Source organism: Sinohyriopsis cumingii, chromosome 3 (genome assembly GCF_028554795.1).
Source record: "Sinohyriopsis cumingii isolate HCF-2022 chromosome 3, ASM2855479v2, whole genome shotgun sequence".
Lineage (NCBI taxonomy): Eukaryota > Metazoa > Mollusca > Bivalvia > Unionida > Unionidae > Sinohyriopsis > Sinohyriopsis cumingii.
The window spans coordinates 151,002,885-151,010,871 of record NC_142963.1 but is presented as its reverse complement, the minus strand read 5'-3'; positions in this window follow the sequence as shown (position 1 = coordinate 151,010,871).

Below are 7,987 nucleotides of genomic sequence, written 5' to 3'. Positions count from 1 at the left end.
TGATCCTCAACGTGGATTTGTACGGGTGTAATTACAAGTAATTCCTGAACATACACAATTACCATCACGTTCGCTTTTGTAAGCTAGCACCTCGACGTCGATTACATTCAAGACAAATCAGCATCATATTTTCGCGTGTGTGACCAAAATTGTTATTAATTCTGTCTACGGTAAACTGTCATGTACTTTTATTTGAATATTGCCAGAGCATTACTGTGTTATAACTCGCACAATGATTATTTTGCTGCTGTTTCAGCGTCATGATAAATTCAACACGAGATTAAAGTCACGTTTTCTGTCACACTGTTTATAACCAACTAATTTTTTTCTTACTACATCATTATCAATAACATTATCGCTATTACCAGCAGTTTCTGTAAAGTCTACAATAACGCTCCGCAGCTGAAATATTCTTCTGGCTCGAGATATGCGAGATAAACTAAATTTGTCCATTCGATACGATCATCAACAATCCAAATATTACTATCAGAAATAGCTAATCCTTGAGATGAATGAATCGTTATAGCACATCATAGAGTCCACCGAGTTTCGTCCATCGTTGATGCATCCTCAACAACACTGACAGGAACTAAAACAATATCATTTAACACAAGATTTTGTTTCTCTGATGATCCAGGTATATCAACTTCAATATTCTGTCGTCGCGTATCTGCTGGTGATAACATAATGGTACAGGTAGATTTGAAATGCTTTCTTTATGTAACATAAATAATTGTTTTTGAAGTGTATCACAAACTATCTTTCTACTTGCAATTATCAAATCATCTGGTCTCCATAAATTCCAAAAATTGTTAATAGGAGTTTCTGAAATTATTTCACGCATTATTTCATACTGAATTTTATTTGCGTGCAGTCCCATTCATTTCTTAAACTCTCTTAATTCTGGATCAAGTGCTCTATGGTCATCATTTATTTCTTCATAATTATCCACGAAACGTTTAAGCCATTCCTGTGGAGACAATCCAACAAAAGGTGGTGGTTGACCATGATCGCCGCACATTATTACAGCAGTATTTTTTGTCAACAACCAATCAAGAAATAGTTTTAGTGTTGCTAGCGGCACTGTACATATTTCATCCCGAATAATAATCCTTGCAAAATATATTTAACCCACTCGTTCAGAAGTCCATGTATCTTCCTTCCACGGAAAGAAGATGTGATAAGTATGAGATTTAACTCCTCGTTCGTTCATTTCTCTGGCAGGTCTACGTGTAGGTGTTAAAAGAACTATATCAACATAGTTTGAAGAACTGACGAAATAATTCAATCGCACGTATTGTTTTACCAGAACCCCAGGCCCATTGAGATAAACAGTCTTATGTCTAGCTACAGGATCATATACCGATGGTGCTGATGACAGTTTTGATATTTTAATATTTTTGTAATAAATACTTTTGATTTCAACGTCGGCAGATTCAGAATAACTAAGTATCTTTTCTTGTTTTATTCTCCATTCGCCCCAAGATGCATAAGCGCCTATATGTAATTGCTCTAACAGTCTTGCATGGTTTTTTTTTTATTGACGTAAAATGAAACTGTAGCAACTCTAATGACAGCACCAGAAAATCTGTTTATCATTGATAATAAATTTATAGAAACATACGCAAGCATTGAAGATCTTAAATGAGTAAAGTGCGGTGACTGAACATCAATATAACTTACAATTGATCCTAATTTAGTTCCATTTGACAAGAAAACTGTTTTTCGACTTATAAACACAAACAAATCGCTCAAAATATTTCGAACACTCGCCCATTCCGAGAAAACTTCCCGGATAACATACAACCATATCAACCAAGATAACGTCCTTATAATCGTGTCTGGTATTCCATAATCAACCGTGTCCGTATTCGACACAACTCGATATTATATCATCGAGAAAATCAAACCTCGTAGAGTCCACGAATTTTTCTCTCCAGCAAAATGAGTCGCGACTGATGGAATTGTAAAACAATTACTGAGTAAATGTTCACAGCTGCTGGTATATTTTAACTCAAGATGTTTTATTTTCATGTGAAGATACTCTGTTCGATAAACATGACCATTAGATCTTACAAACTGATCAAATCTGCTTTTTTCTTCGATGCAAATATTTCCGTTAGGCATTAATATCAGATCACTATCATCTTCGGAGCCTTGGAACAACAATATAGATACAGGATCACTTTTACTTATTTTGATAATAAAATTGAATATATCACCGTTATAGAACTTAACAGTTCGATCTCGTGGAAATATTGTTATAGCAATAGTCCACGCATGAGCATTATGATCAATAATATTTATCGGAGCTCCTTTCGATTTATATTTCGATTCGTACAAAATCTCTCCTATTACTGTTCTTACATTTATTGGGAATTTTAATTTCTTTCCTAATTCAGCAACATCATTTAATGTAGTTCCATTATCCTTGACTGATTCAGTCCATTTGTTTATTTTTCACGTTGTAGGTCTGTTAGTTTATTTCCACGTATCGCGTTTGTAAAATGTTCCATTACTCGTTCGGATACACAATTTATTTTCGAAAATATCATTGGTTTGAGATCACTAACACTGGGTTTATCATTCAACGGATATATTGCATCAGTAACTGCGGTCACAGGATACGCTCTTTCACAATACGGTTTGTCAATACCAGTCAACATTCCTGGTTTGGAATTTTTATTTAATTTTACAGTATCTCCAAAGTCGTGGTGTAATCGAACAGGGTCACGTTTGACACTGAAAATCCAAGCATTGTCTACTTCCTTAATAAATTTTACTCTGTAAAATATCTTTCATTGTCGAGATAATTTACAATCGTCGCCGCTCGTTGGTCGTTCATTGTAACATCGATGACTTCGTTATTGCGCATGATTCTAAATGTTGACCACACATGAGATGCGCCATCGTCGCGAAATTCTTCCTTAGCATCTCGAACAGTTTTATTTAAATTATTATTTGCTGGACTAGCTAAAGCTTGTCTTCGTGGGTCAGAGGTTCTTCTATCAAGATCGAATCTAGATTTAGAAGGTTCAATTGCAGATAATCTTTCAAACTCCATATTATAATTAAGACAAATATACATTTAAATTGATATATATATATAATGAAGAATAAATGCAAATGGCTTATGATAGGTTATACAACTACCTGCAACAAAGCTTGCGTAAACGAATTCTGTGGACTTCACTTACAAAGTGTACGAAAAGGGAGTTTAAGACCAAAATCGTGTTTGAGGTGTGGTGTTGGGGGTTAGAGGAGAAACGCATTTGTGTGTGTAATGTGGTGGTAAAAAATACAGAGACCTAAAACAATATTATAATAAAAAAGTAACACCGACAATAATGACAAGGTCATAAGAAACGCTGAAAATTATCTCGCCAGATTTTCAAAATAATTTTTTAGACAAATAATATTATTACATAAAATGGAGCAAAAATGAATTTGTAAAACATCCCATCATCAATAATTATGAGGAATCTGGAGATGGTGTAATCAGGCACTGTCGATTAAAAAAAACAATAGGTTCTATTAAGAATACTGTTTATCTCAAATTTTATGCTGGGGAAGAAAACTTATTTCTGTCATAAATTCATATACGAGTGTTATAATGGAGTGATTGATTATATCAACGGCAGTAAACTCGATGATTCCTTGGATAATCTACGAGATGTTACACAAAGTCAAAATAGCAAATTTGGAGATACTGGGGGCTGTACAATTTTGCAAATAGGGTGGTTAAATCTGCAAATACAGAGACTGGCGAAGAAATAATATTTACACCAATAAATACAGCTGGCAGACATTTTGATATTCACCTGCATTTGGTACAACATGTCACAGATAATATTACCGGATCAGTATTTTCGAAGAAATAAAAACAAAAAGTAATATTTCAGTATCTCCCGATTGTGTTAGATACAAACAGATGAAGAGAGATAACTTTGTCAAGCAAAGATCTATCCGGTAGAGTAATTACGTAGTTACCCCGCTTGTTACTGTGACTAATTAAGATTTTTTGTGTCGTCGTAGCTATTATATAAAATAATTTAAATGTATGTGTGATTGAACTAATATAATCTTGTTATAATTCAAATTAGTGGAAGGATATTTTATATCCTTTGACTTCGTCTCCGATAAATTCAGAAAATCAATTAGGAATGCCTGCTTATGTAATACAATAGTTATTTTGAGATTTCTAGGTAAACTGCATACATACCTACATGTATCTTAACCATCACAAAGTCGAAGACAGAAATATACGTTCCGATTATTTTAATACAGTGTGTTCTGAAAATGAAGATAAATACACGCTGTAGTTTATTTACTCGTATAATAATAATCATTTGTAGGAAATCCAGCATAGGGAACTTCATAATAATTTCTGAAACATATCAGCAAGATTGGTAACGAAAATTTGCAAATAGATATACACTACAAGCAAAAGTATAGATTCATTCAGCTGATCCAACAGTCTTTATTCCTATCCTTAGGGCCAGTCAAAGATACAAAAGTTGAAAAATTCGTATCTCTCTCGCGAGAAATTGAAAAAATTAGATCAGAATTAGCTAACGAATACGAAGCAAAAATTATTAACACGCGTGTGAGGCAATCGAGAAAGATTATGTCTGAAGGTAACAATGAAAGTAGTGTCAGTAATTGTGAAAGCGAAAGTTATGGCAGCGAGCGTTTCAGCTTTGTCTGGCGTAACGGATTGTGAAATGACATTCAGATTTTTTTTCTGATAATAATTTTTTTCTCTCACTTAGATTCATTTTATTCTCATTCAGATTTATTTATGATAATAATGTTTATTCTCATTCAGCCCAATTATTTTAAGTACCATATACCACATCAATTTATAAAATCAGCCCTACAATTATTATTTTAAGTACCATATACTCCATCAAATTATAAAATCAGTCCTGTAATTATTATTTTCAGTATCATTTATCCCAACAAATTCGTTAATCAGTGAAGAAAGATTTTTATTTGCATTCTGATAATAATATTTATTCGGATTATAATATTTATTCTGACAATAATATTTATTTGATTCTGAAAATAATAAATTTTTAATTCTGATAATAATATTTATTAATCACGCTGAATTTCTTATTAAAAAAATCAGAGATTCTGCTGAAATTTAGTCAAAAATCATCGTTTTTTCATTGATTTTAGTCTATTTGTAGGTAGAAAATCTGTTAAATTACTGATATATATACTCGTAATTGTGTTAGTGCTATTTTTTCGCTGGAATTGCAGTTGGAAAGCTGACACTAAATTCAGGATTAGTCGAACTTGCTGATATCATCGTTGTTTCTGACGAAGTGGTATTAACAACAATCTGTTGCAGTAATTCGTTCGGCGTTGACATTATTATTATTATTATTATTATTATTATTATTATTTAAATCAGGCGTGGATTACATCACAGTCATTGCTTCTTTCTAAATCTCAATCATCTAAGCAAATTCAGAATCTTATAGTTTTCCATCGTTCATATACGATGATATTAACGAAGATAATTTGGAATATGCTAGAGTCGATGTGTGTAATTTTATTATATACTCATGCAATCATGTATTTGTGCATGTACATATTTTTTCCAATGATATTAAAAATACCTGCTTTTGTTGTTGCAGCTGAAACACAAATTGTTACAACTGCTGGCGATGTCATTGTTACCATTGATAATAATACGCCGGTTCCAACGATAACAGCAGACGCTGAATAAACAATTATGTCAACAACTATACGTTTGCGATATTTTTTTATACTTTTACTGTATACTCGTCAACGATATTTTTTAGTTATTTTTGCCTATATCTAAAACGTTGAACGTTGATTGGAAGACTCATTGTATTTTAAGTAGGTGGTAATTTAGCGACTAATTCAAGACACCAATAGTAAATCAAGCCAAGGTTTTTTTCATCAGGTTCCACTACAAATGTTTCCTCGTCGTTTTGTTCCAACAACACTAACACATATCCAGGAATTCCACCGGACGGAGTCATTGGATAACGCCGTGAAATTGTGGGAGATATCGTAAATGTTGTAACGCAAAGTACTGAGAGCCTTTATATACCGATAACATCAGCGTAATGTTTAATAGATTTATTGAGTGGTGACCATAATGCTGGTCCAGATGCTACTGTATATACTACACTGTTGGTAACTTTTTATGTCAGAGAGTTTAACATCGATGGCTGCTGGACTTCCAAAAAATTCATTAATGTTTCTATTTATGTTTCTACGAAAACTCAAAAACAATTGTACATGATTAGAATAATCAGTTCTAAATTAGGTCATTTCATTATTAACTGAAACTAACTAGTTCATCATTGGAAGGTTCCTATTGTCGATGTATTTCTTCGTTACAGCGTCATTATCTGATTCTGGTTCTCCAAGATCAGTAATTTTATTATTAGACATATTGAGAGAACCAGTCATTGTATCACCGGATTTTTCTACTCGACCACGAATATTATCTGATATCTTTGACATAATAATACAGGGTTTCATATTTCAATTACTATCAAACACAGCTACGCTATTTTCAGTTACTCCGTTAATGCTGACGATAATATCATGCAATGAAAGATTACTCGTTTTTAATTTTCCTTGCTTATCCTGATATACAACTTCGTTTGGATCTACATTTGCAAGATTTAATAATTCAGATATTTCATCACTAATCAGTTTACTCACATTTTCATGAGTTATACCGTCGTTCTTTTTTGTTTTTGTTTAGAAGAAGATCTTTCGTAAATACCAACTATTATATTTTAAGATCTGTTTAAAACGACAGTGGATGGTTATACCGTCTATTTGTATACTCGTGCACGACTTTATGAGGTGCATCGAAAAATTTTGATATAGTGTCAAGTACAGAAATTGCTTCACGGCCACATATTGGCGGATCTGTTATTGTTTGTGTTGGTAACGTTGAATACCAGATTGGAATATTTTTTGTATCGTGTTTGCTGTCACAGGATGAAGCCGGGTTGGGACTGGTTTAGGGAAGACACCAAAAGCAACTGCGTTTGCAAGATGTTTATTTATAAACGCAATTTAAATATAAACAAATCTGACACCATTATAAAAAAAAGATAAGGAAAATTATAAAGTTCCTAACATGGAACTATCAACAAATAACTCAAACGAGAGAAAAACTGAACATTAATTTAACGAATGGAATTTCAAAACAAACGTGAAATCCTATCACCGATCAACAAAATAAAAGTGACCTACACCCCAATATAAAGAGTCTTGAATGTATCGTTCAAATAACGATTTAGAAAAGAATGTAATTATGTATCGTTCAAATAACGATTTAGAAAATAATGTAATTATGAATATATCGTTCAAATAACGATTTAGAAAAGCAGGTAAATTTGAACGTATCGTTCATAAAACGATATTGAAAAGCAGTGTAAATTACGAACCTATCGATCGTTCACATAACTATATAGCAATAGGAATGAATGAAATTATAAGCCTATCGATCGTTCACATAACGATATAGCAATACGTGTAATTATGAACCTATCGATCGTAAACCGATATTGATATAGGAATAGGAATGAATGAAATGAACCTATCGATCGTTCATATAACGACATAATAGGAATGAATAAAATTATGAACCTATCGATCGTTCATATAACGACATAATAGGAATGGATGAAATTATGAACCTATCGATCGTTCATATAACGATATAGCAATAGGGATGAATGAAATTATGAACCTATCGATCGTAAACCGATATTGAAATAGGAATAGGAATGAATGAACGGAACCTATCGATCGTTCATATAAGACATAATAGGAATGAATGAAATTATGAACCTATCGATCGTTCATATAACGACATAACAATAGGAATGAATGACATTATGAATCTATCGTTCATATAACGACATAATAGGAATGAATGACATTATGAAACTATCGATCGTTCATATAACGACATAGCAAT